The following is a 17,609-nucleotide window of genomic DNA, read 5'->3' on the forward strand; positions in this document are numbered from 1 at the left end:
CATAAACACCCTTGGCAAAGGCAAATTCAGTCAAACAGATTATTTCACATGCAATTACGGCAGCAGGAAGCTGCAACAGAAAGGAGGGAGGATGTAGCAGCTTCAACAACCAGCCTCAAAACCCCCAGGAAATACTGAAAGCTAAATGAAAATCCTGTTTCTGTGGGAGCCTGATACCACCCCCTCATGTTGCTTCTACTTTTCCAACATTTTAAAAAAACAAAGGTCTCACAAGCTGTCTGCTTTATCGGCTTGGAGAGAAAGCTGATTACCTAAGGCTCAACATCTCTCTTCAAAATAAAAGCACAAAATACACCTCTTAAACCCATAGTATCATCATACCTCAGTCCTTGTGATGGTTTGCTGCACTCTGCATTACATGGCCCTCCGAGTCTTTTGGGACCTGCACCTCAGACACTCTCAACATGCCAGACATCTAGCTCCACAATCCCAGCTTGAGTCCCTGTGGTGCAGAAATTGATTTTGACAGAAATTATCTCCATGACAGCTGCCTCTGGTTTCTGACACATGCCTAGTAGGCCCATGCCAGCTATACTCGGAGAGAAAATCAACTCCAAATTGGTTAAGTGTTCACCCCTACGAAGATTTTAATTTCAGACAGTTTCCCATCGATGGCAGATTTCTGATATGAAAAGAGACAGCTCCTGTCTCCTTTATCCATGGGAAAAATCCTATCCATTGTCTGAGTGTTAGTCTGTTGGGTAATTATTTTACTATAGCAATGCTGCTCTTTCAACACCAGTATGTTGTCTGAGCAAGATTGCTGTATTAGCATCACATTAGAAGCAGCTGCTGTATAGGGTAGACTTCACCAGGAATAGCTTCCTTTTGATTGGAATTTGCAACACAAACTGGGAGCAAATGATGAAATCAGAACAGCACGGCACAGATGGAGGTAATTTGGCTTATCGAATTTGCACCCACTTCTTGAGCAGCAATTCAGTTTGATCCACTCTATTTCTTCAAACACGTTTCTGCAATCTATGCTTTTTAAATATTTAGCCAATTCTGTTTTGGAGGCTCCTATTGAATCTGTTCTCCCTATTGCATGAAACAGTGCATTTCAAATCCCATCCACTTATTGTGTGAAATGTTTTTCTTTCTGTTGGTTGTGCAAACCACATTGCAAGCAAAAGCACCTAGTTATCAAAACTTTAACAACTGGAAACAGTTTCTCCTTATTTACTCTACCTAAAACGATTAGGATTTCAAACACCTCACCGAAATCTCTTAACCTGATCTAATGATACAACTGAAATTTACAGGGTGCCTTGGTTAAGTATGCATGGTGTAGCAAACTATAATTTACATTGAGTATGTACAGTCATTCCTTCATTTCTGTAAGGATTCATTCCTGAAAACCCCTGCAAGTGTTAAATTCACGAGTGCAGAGCTTAATAACTTAGGGTAAAAATAGGGTCAGGTTCCTGGACCCCAAGATTATTTTTTGGGTTAAAATAATAAACTCTAAACCATCTGAAATAAAAGTTAATGTTAATAGAATAAAACATTAAAAAACAATTGTAGTATGTTGTAACTTACCGATAAAGGTGGGAAGTTCAGCATACCAGGGCAGGGAGCTGTTGGGGGAGGTTATGGATGCTTACTGGGTGTGGGAGTGGGAGAGCATTATAGACATGCCTCCATCCCAGCCACTCTTCCCCCAATGATGCACCGTCCTCCTCTACCTGTCTTTCGGATGTCCTCAAACTGTTCATCCTCTCGAGCACCTACACCCTTGCTAGTGGAGGGTTGAAGGTAAGAGCTTCATACCGGAACAGGTCAGAGAGCAAGAGCAAGATGGTCACAGATAAGGGAGTTTTGCCTGCAGATTTAGTAACTCTTTTTTGGTGTGATTAGGTAAATTCATGATCCATGAATAAGCAGATATGGACAAATGCCTGTAGCCACTGTGTTTATTTTAATTAGCATACAAAGTATCTTTGTAAGAAAAAAAATCTTGTGTTGTTGTTCCTAATCTAAATGAATTTAAATTCTCATTACTTTTTTATTGCAAATATATACACAATACCAGGTCAGTCTCGCCCTCAACCTATACTGTGTATTTCCAGATCAGAGTTATTGTGGTCTTCTAAATCAAAAGTCATCTGGGAAGTGAGAAAACTTGAAGAATCATCAGCTGGGAAAAAGTATTTACCATTGATGTTCTAACTGTGTATTATGCCGTTATTCTGAATTGATCTTTCAAAAGGGATGACTTGGCTCTTTGAATTAACAGACAAAAAGATTGTGATCTTTCATAGTCATGATCAAATATTTGTTCAAATTTATGTGATTATTAAATGCTTTTGTCACATCAAGTAAAGGGGCACACCTTTGCAGAACTGCCTCTGCAATTCTTCTGCTTAAGTGTAAAATATTCTAACAAGTAATTTCCTAGAAAAAAAAATCTTGCTTAAAACTACCGAACCTCCAAATTGTTGTTGCAGATCAATCTAAGAAATGACAACCTAAATCCATTTTGTGATTGAGACAGCACTTATACTTAAATAATCGAAAGTGCACACTCTTGTTAAACAGAAGTAGTTTCCAGTGATAATGCATGTTGCATATAGGAAGACTTTTAACTAAATTACCAGAGTTTTATTTGATTATCTTAACCATATTGGTTAAATAGTAGCTTTGAGTTATAATTTTTAAACTCTCTTTTCTTCCATTGGTAAATTCAATAAAATTAAAATTTAGACTAAAAATCTAAATCTGTACTGAATGGGTTAGGACTGGTACTATCTGGACATTTAAATCCAAACAATGTGGAACTGTCCATGTAAAACATTGTCAATAATGAGATACTGCACCGAGTGCCATCTCAGTCTTAAGCACTTGGAAGTAGTGAATTTAAAATATTGGGAATAAAAACACCAAAATGAAGAGAAAAACATTTCAGCTAGATTTGGGAGTAGTTCAGAAAGACAGGGATCTTACAGGGATCTGAGCAACATGAGATAATGGTGAGATTTATGGCACATTTGTATGAGAATTATGGTGAAGTCTACCTCAATACTGACCAATTTGTTGCATCTTTTATGAACAAGTTTCTTTCTCAACAACCGCAAGTTGCCAATTAAGGGGAATTTTTCTAGGTGAATGCCTTAAGAGTTGAACGCCTCATTAATATTCAACATCTTGTTTTGCCCAATGGAACTAACAACCTATACATTGGAAGTCAGAGTGAGTACCTGATGACTTCAGTTTGCCACTAGGTTCAAAGGACATCCAAATGGTGTCAAGCATCAACATCTCAGAACAGGGTGTATGAACACTAGCCACATCACCCCACATCCACAGGCATTGGCATCTGACATGTGCCAGCCTCTAAGAATCCTTATGGCACATCTCTGATCTGTGTACAGGATGCTACTGTGCATCAGGCCAAAATGGCAACTCTCATTGTAATAACACAGCAAGGACACTGTGCTCAAGGGCATGCACTTAGCTCACTTACTGAACTATGTTGTATCTCTGGCCTATTCACTCACTGTCGTAGCACCCATTTTGAACCTAGCTGGATGCTCACAACATCACTGCTTTACGTTGCTTTGCCTGACCCTTTTGCACCTTTCCTCCTCAAACTGAGATTAGACTCGTATCACTTCGGCCTTGTCTCGTCATTTAGTGCAGACACAAAGCCAGGAAGTTTATCATGCTTGTCAGCAGTCCCTAGTCAAGTCAAGGGAGATGACTTTTGCTCAGTAGTTCCTGGCACGGTAAATCAAGGACAGCATCCAATACCTTTGCAGCGGTTTGGACATGGTCAGTCAGCTGCTCACAGTGGTCAGAGTCAGGCTGTTCTTCACATTGAGGTGATGAGCCAAATGTTGGGCAGCCTATTCCACGATTTTCTGCCTTATTGCTTTTTAATTGGAAAGAAAGACAGGCATGTATTAAAGCAGATGACCATCATCTGCAATGCACAAAACAGAGAGATGGAATACTCCCCGCTTGAATAGATGAGTGCAGCTCTCGCAATATTCAAGAAGCTTGACAGATCACTTCCACACACAAGGTCAACTGGGATGGGCAATAAATCCTGGACCAGCCAGCAATGCTCACATCCCACGAATGAGTACATGATGAAAGTGGGTGTCATAGGTCTTAGTGCAGATGGAGAGGCATCCCCAGTGAGTGAATGGACAGCACAGAGCATGCAGGTTAGTGGTGTCAGGGTTGGGGCGGGTGGGAGGAGTGGGAGAAAATGTTACAGGCAATAGTGAGAGTGATAGAGAATGGGATTTTGTGTAAGGTTGGTCCAGCAGCAGAGACAGAGTGGAGTGAAGAAGGTCATCAACATTCTTTTCCTGCAGTGATGTCCAGATGGCTGCAACTGCACTAACCTCATTCGTGGAAAGCTCAGACCAGTTTGGCACGGTGTGGTCTTGGTGTCTGCTGCTGGTCCGGGGGACGAGGATGTTCTGCCTGTGCATCACCTTGTCCTGTAGAACCTCCAGGTTCTTGCTAGAATGTGGGGCACCAGTTACGTCTTATCTGGATGGTCATTGCAAATGTCAATAATGGTGCAAGTTAGCTCTCAATTGGTGCTTCTCTGGATGCTCAACAGGCTTTAAATGCATCACCAGCACCAGAATGCCTGTCAATTCCAAGATATTCCAACATGATGAGTTGTTCTGGAAATGAAGTGTGGTACAGTGAGGCTACAATCAGATGAAAAGGACACCATAGAAACGGATTAGGGAGTTAATGAGGTGCATTGATAAGATGTGTTGTGAAAATCGCTCGGTATTGTGGTAAGAAACTCAACGTTATTCACACTTAGCCAAAAGAATGCAAATTTCAGCCCATCTTAACTGATTGGCAGGTTTTGCCATCACAGGTGGAATAGTGCCACTGAAACAAGTGAACTTCACATGTAGGTGTGTATGTGCAGAGCAATGACAAAACTATCTGCCTTCTAGCCTTTGTTGAAATGCTGATGTTGAGGTGGTGCTTGTGAGAATCATTGCCTACTGTGCCAGCCCATAGCCCCACATTCCCTAAGCAACATTGTAATCTCCTTGTCAGAACATTGCAGTTGTTTCAGACCACATGATCCTGTTCCTCATATGGTGCCAGTCATTTGCTACATCACAACTGGTGGTGTCCGCACATCAGAGGAACCTACTCTGTCTGCCATTTTATGATCCAGACCTTGAAGACTATCCTTTATGATTCTTTGCTAAGTACGTCAAAGTGTCCAGAAATGTGTTGTGGCACCTCAGTACAGTATTAAGATACCCATGATCTCAGTCACCATTTTCTTCCCCACTGAATAAGTAGGAGACCAAGAACTTGAGGTGGAATATCATGTTGGAGTTAAAAATTAGGAGATAGAATTAACCAGAGATAGTAGGAACTGCAGATGCTGGAGAATCCGAGACAACAAGGTGCAGGGCTGGATGAACACAGCAGGCCAAGCAGCATCATAGGAGCAGAGAGGCTGACGTTTCGGGCCTAGACCCTTCATCAGAAAAGATAGAATTAACCTCCTGTTTTGTTCCTGTCTATAAATTGAGTTTGCCAAGAGGCAAGAATTTCCAGGATTTTCCTTAAGTTGAGGCAGGCCTGAAATCTCCAATGGCAGCCTTAAGGCAGAAATTGAGGCAGGCCAGAAAGCCTACTATTGTTTCCAAAAAAAACATGGCAGGGCTTCCAATGCAATCAGTTGTTCATCTGTAAACAAGTTGACATTCTAACTACGTTAACTCCTTCACTGTCATCTCATTCACTCATTGCCGACTTTCTGAATAAAATCTCATCAGCTCTACAATCTCTGAATTTTTAACAGGTTGGTTAGAAAATATCTAAAATTGAAAGCCATAAATTAGCCCTTAACACGACCCAAATAAATAAACAGACTCTTCACACCATGTGCATAAACAAAGTCAATGACTTGTAAATGCATTGTGCAGTTGGATTTGTTACCTAAAGTATTTAAAACATCCCAAGTAAACAAATAAACTTTAACATTGGTATCCCATTAGGGGTTTAACTGAAAAAAAAAATTCTCATTTCTTTTATGTAATTATACTGGGCTATTCTTTCAACATTACAAAAAGGGATTTGGCCATTATAAGTGTCACAAATCTAATTAATGATCATGTGAAGAATACAAAATCCAACAACTATTTATAGTGTGAAATGCACTCCACCTTTTGATCCATTAGATAAAATTTAACTTTTCTGAAAGCTTCTCCCCGTTTGCAATGTTGATTTCTTTACATCCGCTAACTGGCAACGTTCACAATCTGGTAAACACACCACTTAGCACGTATTTTCTGCTCAATTTCATGATTCACATTAATGAACATGGAACTCATGTTCCAGCATTGCATGCAGAGCTGTAAACGAGGTGTGAATGTTTTTCTTGCCTTTAAACTCTTTCCACCTCCAATCAATGTTTTTTGCTTCCACGTGGCTGGTGTAAGATTTGACAGCTGCTAAAATCAAGTGACCTCCATCAATGTTATAAGAAAACCTTATCACAGATGAGCTCTCAATGGTCTTCATTGCCTCCTCAACAGGAGTAGGTGGGTTCCAGGCCCACTTCCCCACTCATGAAATTGGCTGAGGAGGGTGAAGGAGGTGTGACCACATTGGCCAATTTTGGCTTTAGGTACTACCGCTGGATGGTCCTTTATTGAGACGTGAATGCCCAGCCCTTTGTGTATTTTCACAACATTCCTCATCTTGGAAACACAATACAGCAGTTCAAATGCCCGTTGGAAATTGCACTCCAGCAGCAGCTGATTGAGCAGAGCGATCCAGATGCAATCAATAATATGGATATTGCTGTCAGCATCAGTTGACATGGTAGGGAGCTAAGCACTTAGCGAAGTCAGCCCGAGAGAGGTCAAAGTCCATGAGAAACTAAAGGTTTATATTTTGAATTAAATTGTACAATTCAATCAAATGCCGAACTAAATTTAACATTATTACATGGGTCCATTTGATGTTTTTTATACTTAACATTTTAAGTGTAACATAATTTTAAGTTAATATTAGATAATCAAGATTTGGTGATTTTTATGATAACAGAACATCAGTTTTCACTAGTCACTGTTTTATTCTTGCCGAGATGATCCTCATCCTCAATCGTTGATCTCTCTTGAAAAGTTTTGCATGTATCCAATTAGAAGTATTCAATGTGACTGTTCATTCTCCTCTTAATCCAATTGTACGTGACAAGCATTGCATGCATTGTGTCTGCTGCAGTCAGTATTCTTGGATGCCAAAACCAGTACTTAGGTATATGGTACTTGTTCATAAGTGTCCAAAGGGATTCCCCTGATTTTACAGGTAAAATTGTGTGCCATTGCTATCCCACAGGTTAGTTCCATCACACTTCGGTCACAAAACGTAATTCTGTAGCATCAGTAATGTGAATGCTACAGAAGCTGAAAACTCCAAATGTTTCAGGCAGATTGCTTCCTGTATGGTGCACTGTTATTGCATTATGTGAGGTAGTATTGATCATGACAGCTAATATGACCTAATGTTGATTTGGCACTAAAATTGATTTTGGACCTCAGATGTTTGTTCTTTGTTTATATCCAGAAGTGCTTTTACATGCAACCTTAGATGCTTTTCAGCACCTATTTTCAATTGCTATTAACTGAACATTATTTACTTTCACAAGAGACCTCACCCACCCCGCTTCAGCGTGATTCATGTGAATTTAAAGTTCAGACTTGGATTGGCAAATGGTGAAGATCGTATCAAACAATTGCAACTTGTCATGCTCACATCAGTAGAATGAGCTGTCAAGTGGCAGAAACGTTTTAAGACAAAGAAATGTACAGCGAGGCACTTAACAGAAGGGATAGGGAGGCCCAACATAAACTTAATGGCACAGACGTAAAGAGTGTGCAGGGCAAGAGGGTCCGGGTGTTCATAGATCTTTCGTGACAGAATGCATTAAAAGGAGTGTTTACCCTGACATGCAGGATTATGGAAGTATTGAGTGCAAAAGTGGGACAGTTATGCTGCATTTCTGTAAAGGGCCTCTGCTAGAGTATTGCCTCTGACTCTGGTCACCACACCACAGGAATGACGAAAAACTGAGAGGATGCAGGTAAGATTCATCAGAGTGGTTCCTGGATTGACGGATTTCAACCAGAAGGTTAGGTTATTGCCCTTGGGAGAAAGGAAATTGATGGGAGGGTTGTTAGAAATGTAAAAAGCTGTGAAACCTTTAGATAATGTGGAAATTAACTGAGGACAAGAACTAAAAAGGCACCACTTTTTAAGGTTCTGTGCAAGAAGTGCATGGTGCTGTGCAGAAAAACATTTCTATAAAGCAAATGATAATGGCATGGAACTCTTGGTTTGGTGTAAAGAGAAGTGATCAATAATATCTAAAGGAAGTTGGGTGCATAGTTGGGGGATATAGCCTTACAAGACGAATGGATAGAGCAGAGAAATGGGATTGGATTGCTCTACAGAGAAACAATGTGGAGTTGATGGACCAAATAGTCTACTTTAATGCTGTAATGATCCTGTATGAAGTGTGCTTGGAGGAGCCTGGAAGTTTTTAGATTCAGAAAGGAGTGGAGCTCAACTTTTCTAGGCAGCCAGAGGAACTGAAGAGCCCATCAGAAGACCCTGCTTTCAGTCCCTTCAGGCTGCATGATGGAGACAAGAATGAGAGAAAACAGAGGTGAAGCTGTGTGCAGAAGGGGGAAGATGCTTCTCAATAGAAGGCTGCATTCATTGAGGATCGTCAGGCATTTCTCCTCCCTTCACCTCTGGCAGAAGCAATGTCTGAGTTGGATGCATTTCATCACGGAAGTATTCATTGAAATGAGACTCCTTCTCAAACTAGGTCCACAATTTAAGGATGAGGATTTAGTACCAAGATTGAAGACCAACTTCTCCCTCAATTTTTACATTCCAGCCTCGAGCATCACCATTGCAAATAGATCCAAGTTCCTCATGCATTGCTGCATCAAGGGCCTGATGAATGGTCTATGTGTGCAGAGAATGGATTTCATATCTTTTTACCAGACCAAACAACATGGCTTCGCCAAGCTAGTAGAATTTCCAGCAGTTCAGAGGGCCAACAACTGCTCGTACCACATTTTAAAGTGATATAACTCACCCATGAGCATGAAGATGCAATTGTTGTGTGACAATACACAGCCAGTCACATTGTTCACTTCAAGTTACCCCAGTAATGGACAAAATACATTCAGCTTACATGAATCAAACACACCCACCATCATTGGGCCACTTCAACAAATAAGAGGTTAGCTGCTTAAGGCTTGTTAAGTGAGAAGAATTATCTATTTTATTTACCTTATTAACCTTGACTGTGACTTCCCTATGCTGCCTGGTCACTTCTGGATTGTTCTGTGATGTTTCTGGTGGCTCTTAGTGCAGGGGTGTTGACCATCAACATTCTGAAAGAACAGTTCCACTGTTTAAACCAATCCAGGAATCTTCCAATACTCATTGCAACGTGTCTTCAAATTCATGGTGGTCTGCTCTATCCTTCCCAATCTAGCAGCATTGAGCATGTGACTGTTGTTTATTAGGCCTTCAGGAGTACATTGCAAAGAGACAGAAGAGCAGCAGAATGATGAGGGCAATGACAACATGGAAGGACACACCCAGGACCTTTTATGTGCTGTACATCCCATTGCTCCACAATTCCCTACCTGCCCATTTATCTGCTGCAAAGCATCATCATATTGTCATGGCCAAAGTCAAGAAATAAAAGACAACACTAAAGATCATTCCATAACAACTTTATCTTGCAACATACCCAGTAGTGCAGACAAAACTGAACTATTTGCCATTGTGTATTCTCTATGTACCTATATTTCTAGTGAGCGAGCCTGGTTTAGAGGTCCTGTTCATGGCTACCTCAACATCTACAACTTAGCTGGTGGAAAGCTTCTGTGTCTTACTGAAAGAGACTATTGGTGGTCTTGCTGGATAATCTTGGAGCGTTCGGCCTGATTCTCTCTCTGAATGAAAGGGCAACTGCAGTTTGGGTTAACTGGCTGGAAGGCAATGACTAAAGCATCTGTAGAGTATTAGTGGTAGAAGCATGAGTGCTGTCCTTCTGAGAGAGAAAACGAGGTTCGTGTTTCCTGCAACCACTGACAGCCCCTAGAGAATGCCTTAGTGATCTGACTTACCTATTGGATCATTGATTTGAGACGCTGCTGATACCTTTGAGTACTGGTATCAGTAACGATGATGGCAACAGTTAGAACCTACGGGAACCACGCTGTGCTACCATGGCAACAATGTGAATTTCATAACTTCAGAGTGAGTTTCCACAGCAGCAGTAAGATGAGGTGTTGCTTATGCCTGCAGTATGAAGGAAGCTGAAACCTCTGCTGCCAGATACAGTACTCGGTTCAGCTCTGCAAGTACTATTATGGACTTGACCACAGAATTTCAGGCTGGGAAGGATGGCCTCCAGGAATGACACCGTATCCTGTGTTGTTTTGGAGCTAGATTACTTTTTACCTTAGGAGTTCCTAGAAGAAGGTAGCCCATGCACTAGGCATCTGTTTGTACATAGCTATCAGCCTACAAACTGTCCCATCAAACTCCATATCTCAAATAGAAACAGCGCTGGAAAAAAAATCAGCAGGCTTGGCATCATCTGTGAAGAGAAACATTTTGCGTCCAATCAAACTCTTCTTTGGAACTGAAAGAGGCTAGAAACCATTTTTATGCAAGCAACAGAGGAGGACGGAGGAGCAATTAGAACAGACTCCATTCTGAACTGGCAACTTTTAATCTTGGGGCTAATGAAGTGGAAGGAAAGAAATCTGCTGTCATTATCTGGTCTGGCCTACTTTTGCCTTCAATTAGCAAGGAGCTGCCTTTTTTTATTTTTATGCTTTTTAACATTGTGAACTGAAAGGAGATAGGGCTATTTTAAAGGCAGTGTGTTAAAGGATTGCTGCAAGTTTTGTAAAGCCACTAACCCAACACTCATAGCAAGCATTGTGTAAGCAGCTGTTTGAACCAACAGTAATTGAAGTGGTTGCAAATGAACTGGGACTGAGAGGGTCTGTGTACAAATGCAGCTGGGTGGCAATAGGATGTTGATTAGTCCATGGACTAGTGAGCAGTTATCAATGCCAAAAGCTTTTTGCCTCCCAATAATCATGTGATTCATTCTCAGGTAACTGAACAGCTTGGTGGTGGGAACAAGACACAGTTAAGTTTTTCAATCACCATTAGCACAGGAGCCATTTCTCTGTCCTCTGCAGTTAAAACTCATTTCAGACCTAAAGGAAACTATTTTGTCTTTCCTTCTGCTGTTATTGTAAGCCGTGACTTTTAACTGAGACCTTTTATGAGTAAACCAGCTGCCTTCTGCCTCTTGCAAGGCAATAGAAGCGTCAGTAGAAAGACAACTGAACAGGCACATTTTGACCAGCATGAGTATCATCAGGTCCTAAGGAAGGGTCAGTCGACCGAAAATATTAACTCTGATTTCTGTCCAGATACTGCCAGACTTGCCTAGCTTTTCCAGCAATTTCTGTTTTTATTTCTGACTTACAGCATTCACAGTTTTTTCAGTTTTTATTGAGTACCTTCAGTCTGTGAATAGGAACCACCCAACTGCCTTCCAGCTTCCCTTCACCTATAACGTATGTTTTCCTATCTATTTGTCTGTCTCTCTGTCTGTGTGTCTGTAAGGGGGCTTTTTAAGGAGGTTCAAGTTTTAAATTTGTAGTGTTATATGATGGTTTATAACTTGCAATAAATAGTAAATCTTGTTAGTACAGAAACCTGGACCCTGCTTCCCATTAACCTGGGTCTAAAAATCAGGGAAGTTGAGAAATTTTATACAGTCATTTTAAAATCTTTCACTTTACTGATGACAACGTGAATAACAGCTTGATTTCCAGTGCACCACCTAAATAAGTTGTGATAACCCACAGCAATAACTCTGAATAGCCCTTGGGGAAAATTAGGGATAGACAATAAATAGCCAGTGGCACCCACATCTTCTGAAAAAATAAAAACAAACTATCTTTCAGTTTCATTGCTTTCCCCTGGAGATTCATCCTCTAGCGTAACCATATCTTAACTCCTCATCAACTTGAGACCCAGCTTAAGCCCAATTTGTTTTTGTGTGAACCATAACACCTTACTACCTTTCTGTACCAGAACCTGGCAGATCAACCTGAGTTTCCAGGAATACCTTAGAAATCCTTCCAATCTCAAAGCTAATTCCTGTGGCAAGACAAATCTCCCACTTTGTATTAAGGTAGATATGCTGATTAGCTATGTTTGATGCCACAACTTTGCAGATATTACCTTAACATTTGCTGCATTAGTCAAAGCAAAATGAACTGAAAAGAAAAGAATGAATATATATGAGGCCTGGTGATGACCTAATGATTAGCAAGGTCACTTCCTAATGTGTTTGTATCTTGCTAAAGGAATGTGCATATATTTAGGTTAAGTGCTGTAAACTCAGCAAATGAACTGAACTGTTAGAGCTACTCTGAAAGATTGGAAACTTGTTTAAGAACAGACACAGTGAATCAGATGTGATAATATGAACTATTTAACAGATGAACTTATGATTGTCCACAGAATTGTGCTGTGTAAATATCTTATGGTTGATTGGATGATGTAAAGTTGATAACATGAGCAAACAGAGGCTGAGATTGAAAAGTTAAGATCAAGAGCTAAGTCTCTTTCCAAGAACAATTAATCAAGTCTTAATGAACAATTAATCAAATTGCCACAATAGATGACCTGTTTGTGATGTTTGCCAATAGTTAAACTGATCATTTGCTGAAGATTAGACAGTGTCGGAGTTCGAGCACACAGTTTGTATGGAAAGGTTAATGGAACAATTGCCTCCAAGCACAGTTAGCTACCTCAGGAGATCATCTGATCACTGACTGGAAGCTGGAAAGGAATAAGCTGCTCACCAACGGCAGCCTGATCCTTGGAGAAATCCATGTAAACTGGTTTACTTGTGATTGTAAGCATTGTACAGTTAAGACTTTTGCAGTACTTATGCAATTTGCTCTACTAAAATAAAATTGGGATATCCCATTGTTAGAACTGCCTTGGATTATTTATATCTGGAGTAAACCCAATAGACCATGGAAAGTGGAAATAAATACTTTGAACATTATTTGTTTTCTCGGATGTAAAGGACTGTTTAAAGCACGAGACTTTGCAGTTCAATGTTCTTAACACTTTTGAAGACGTTAGATACTGATAATCTATCTGCTCTTCTCACAGGCTGATATCATTGTCTTTAAAAACATCTTGCACCTTCTTTCCAGTCAAACAATCAAGTCCTCCTTTAACTACTAACAATCAAGCCACACAGACTTGTTACCATAGACTTCAGGACAAATCACACAAACCCCTGACTTTACCTTCAAGTAAGGAGAGAGTCCCAAAACAAACATCATCCTACAAACCATATTTATAACCCCTTGCGAGGTGTATGCACTGGAATCATCTGATGCAGGCACAATTCGGTTTTTAGGTCATAATGAAAACTTTAATTGGCAAATTCTTTTAAAGATTTCATTTGTCTCCAGGCTTTTAAAACCAAACTATTTTGGCACCCATCTGAGTTTTCAAATTCTCAGATGAATGGTAACATCTTATCTCCTTCTGGAATTTCTCAAGGGCTTGATTCATGTTTCCATTGTAAATCATCAGATCTACCATCACCACCTTTCCCTCCTTACAAAAGACTGCATTAAGTCACAAAGCATCTGTAGTTTGCATCCTTGAAACAAGGAAAGTTTTCCTTCTATATCCAGTAGTCGTATTAATCAACTGACAGCTTTTCTTCCAGAATGTTTTTTGATGAGCAGACAGCGATTGAAACTTTCTGAAATGGTTTCCAAAAGTAGCCCAGACTTGATTTTTTTGAAAACAATCACTGCGTGCTGGTGATCCAACAGTGTATTTGCAGAGGTGGGGTAAATATTACCCATTAGACTTGATGTATTAAAAAAAACTGCTTTAAACTGGCAATGAAATCCAACCAATTATTTGAAATAGTCAACTGCAGTATTGCTACGATAGTTTTATCCATTTATACTGTTCTGATATATCTGTCTAATTTTGTTTGAGTTAGTCCCTTGTGCCATGTTTCTGCAAGCAATTAGAACACTATGATCTCCAATCATTTTCTGTTCTTGCAGTCATGGGAGCCCATTAATGTGTATCCTTTCCCAATCTGTCTAAATTCATTGATTTATTGCTGGAGGAAGATGGAGTGGTCATTTAAAAATCCTAATGCTAACAGAAAAAAAAAAATCAGAATTTTGCTGACAAGTGCTAAAAAGGGATCACGAGAGCCCAGGCAAATAATAACATGAAAAGCCACACTGGCTGGTGCTGTTGGACTTCTTTTAATACTTGATCATAGATGTGGGCAGCACATTTATTGCCAATTTCTAGCGCCATGGGAAGATGAGGTGAGATTGTTTCTCGTGAGAATTATGTTCCTGCAATAGTATTGTTTCTATAACTTTGAGTTGGTTATTGAACAATAGTGAAAGAATGATAATATTTTTACAAGTCAGCTAGGTGTTTTTTGGAGGGGAACCTGAAGGTGGTGGTGTTCCAATTGTCTTGCTGCTCTTGTTCTTTATGATTACAGGGTTGGGAAGTGCTTTGAAGTAATCTTGGTGAATAGCTGCGATGCAAACTGCAAACCAGGAAACTGTGGTCATAGTGCATTGATGAAAGAGTACACATTGAGTCCAGTGGAAGATTACCTGAGCTTCCTGGATCTGCTGCTGCTAATTACATCCAGACCAGTAATGAGAATTCCTTCACACTCTTGACTTAAGGCACATACTTATTCAAGAAGTTGAGTGGTCAGGAAATGACACGCAGGATATATGGCCTTTTCCCTGTTTTAGTCCAACAATTCTGATGTGGTTGACCCTGCTTAGCTTCTGGTCAGTGGCCACCAAGATGTTGATGGTGCAATTGAATTAAATTGATGATGAAATTGACGTCATAATTGGCAGACGTAGGGGATGCCTGTGCTTTTTCTTGTTGCTGGTGGTACTTGTGGGAATATTACCTACCATTTCTTTGTCTAGTCTATGCACATGTAATTTGTAATTGATTACCCTGGAATGGTGTCTACCACTGAACAGAGGAGACCTCGGAGTTTAACATTTATCTGCAATCAGCTGCAGCAAGTGTATTTTTATTAACAATTCCCCTGTCCAGTGGAAATGAATAGCCTTGTTTTTTTTTTTAAAAAGACAGGCAGACACAGATTGCACACAACTCAAGCTCTCAAACCAGTTAACCTACTGGATGGGGGAAATCGCACAATCAATTGCCTGCACTAAAAGGCCGTTCCATGAACTCTACCATTATTTGAGAGATTACAGACCCGACAATGACTTGGCAGCCATCACCAAAGACAGTATCCATTTTCAGAAGGGATAGCAAGGAAACCACATTGACATTAAACTTATCCAGTGGGAAAATTACTGTTACTATGATGCACAGCTCTTATCGGCAATTATGTGAAATTTTTCAAATTAATCAGTTGACATTTGATATAAATATTCAAGGGCAGTGGAGTGTTCTCTGTGAATATTAGTCAGAAACATTTTTAAAATTAGTTTTCTTATCTCATTTCTGCAAATACATTAACAGGAGGGAACTCTTCTTAGATTTACCACCCACATACTTCTGTCACGTTGACGTATTCTTTTTATAGCCTGTAAGTATTCAGTCAGTAGTTTTAAATAAACAAACAGTCACAAGAAGATGGAGTCTGCACAATCCAACAATTCATAAATGAGCTTTCTCCGTGGATTGACCATTACTGTAATGGCTGGCAGGAGCAGGTGGAGATTGCTCAATGATGTTGTTTTCTAAAATAGATCAATGGACAGAGATCTTCAGCCTTACTGTGTTATAAATTCTGGTTTAGTGAACTGTCAGGAACTGCAGGAGAAGAATGGTTCTTGTGTCTTTGATATAGAAGGTGGCAAAGGTGAAATAGAAAGATGAGCAGAGACACTTTAGTTTAATGTGTAAATTGCAACTTTTAACTAAGTACAGGGCCTGGAGGCCTGTTTGAATTAATTTTGGTCTGAACAAGATTTTTGGGAGCTGCCTACCAATGTAAGTAATAGGTGTTCGTGCATAAATTTATTCATTACTGATTTGAGCTATGGTTACCACTTCCAATGATCTGTGCTGCTTTTAAGCCTGACACTGCCCCCTCCGGTTCCCATGTCTCTGCTCTCTTGAAGTTGTTCTACTATTTAGATCATCCCTACTGCGTCTGCTGCATCAGTCTCTACCTTGTCTACGAGTTGCTATTGTCCGACTCCCTGGAGTTCCAATACTTTTTATTTGTAATCCATTATACTGAATGTTCCAACCTTCCATTTCTTCTCAGCTAGAGTTACATCATCATGTAAATAATTAACATTAAATTATAAACAGTATAGTAAAATTGCCTTTTTTAAATAAAAAACCTCTCTAATTTTAGAACTGGATATTTTATTTAAAACACCAAATACTACCTCACAGGTACCCAGTGTATATTGAAGTACATGCTGACGGCCAGTTAATTTTGCATTGGCATCTTAAGGCAAGAAAATAATCACACATAACAAGGTGTAGAGCTGGATGAACACAGCAGGCCAAGCAGCATCAGAGGAGCAGAAAGGCTGACGTTTCAGGCTTAGACCCTTCATCAGAAATAGGGGAGGGGAAGGGGGTTCTGAAATAAATAGGGAGAGAGGGGGAGGCGGATAAAAGATGGATAGAGGAAAAGATAGGTGGAGAGGAAACAGACAGGTCAAAGAGGCAGGGATGGAGCCAGTAAAGGTGACTGTAGGTGGGGAGGTAGGGAGGAGATAGGTCAGTCCAGGGAAGACGGACAGGTCAAGAGGGCGGGATGAGGTTAGTAGGCAGGAAATGGGGGTACGGCTTGAGGTGGGAGGAGGGGATAGGTGGGAGGAAGAACAGGTTAGGGAGGCAGGGACGAGCTGGGCTGGTTTTGGGATGCAGTAGGGGGAGAGGAGATTTTGAAGCTTGTGAAATCCACAATGATACCATTGGGCTGCAGGGTTCCCAAGCGGAATATGAGTTGCTGTTCCTGCAACCTTCGGGTGGCATCGTTGTGGCACTGCAGGAGGCCCAGGATGGACATGTCATCTGAGGAATGGGAGGGGGAGTTGAAATGGTTCGCGACTGGGAGGTGCAGTTGTTTGTTGCGAACCGAGCGTAGGTGTTCTGCAAAGCGGTCCCCAAGCCTCCGCTTGGTTTCCCAAATGTAGAGGAGGCCACAATGGGTACAGTGGATGCAGTATACCACATTAGCAGATGTGCAGATGAACATCTGCTTGATGTGGAAAGTCTTCTTGGGGCCTGGGATGGGGGTGAGGGAGGAGGTGTGGGGGCAGGTGTAGCACTTCCTGCGGTTGCAGGGAAAAGTGTCGGGTGTGGTGGGGCTGGAGGGGAGTGTGCAGTGGACAAGGGAGTCCATGGAGAGAGTGATCCCTCCGGAAAGCAGATAAGGGTGGGGAGGGAAAAATGTCTTTGGTGGTGGGGTCGGATTGCAGATG

General features: G+C 40.8%; 1 long non-coding RNA gene across 1 annotated transcript in view; it reads right to left on the reverse strand.

Moving 5' to 3' along the window:
• The window catches only part of LOC125484354, a 40,295-nt gene that overhangs the window by 3,738 nt on the left and 18,948 nt on the right, over nucleotides 1-17,609 (reverse strand). Inside the window, exon 2 of the long non-coding RNA XR_007263159.1 lies at nucleotides 343-463. This is a non-coding gene — a long non-coding RNA (uncharacterized LOC125484354). The remainder of the gene's footprint in view (nucleotides 1-342; nucleotides 464-17,609) is intronic.

Source organism: Rhincodon typus, chromosome 11 (assembly GCF_021869965.1).
Source record: "Rhincodon typus isolate 14 chromosome 11, sRhiTyp1.1, whole genome shotgun sequence".
Lineage (NCBI taxonomy): Eukaryota > Metazoa > Chordata > Chondrichthyes > Orectolobiformes > Rhincodontidae > Rhincodon > Rhincodon typus.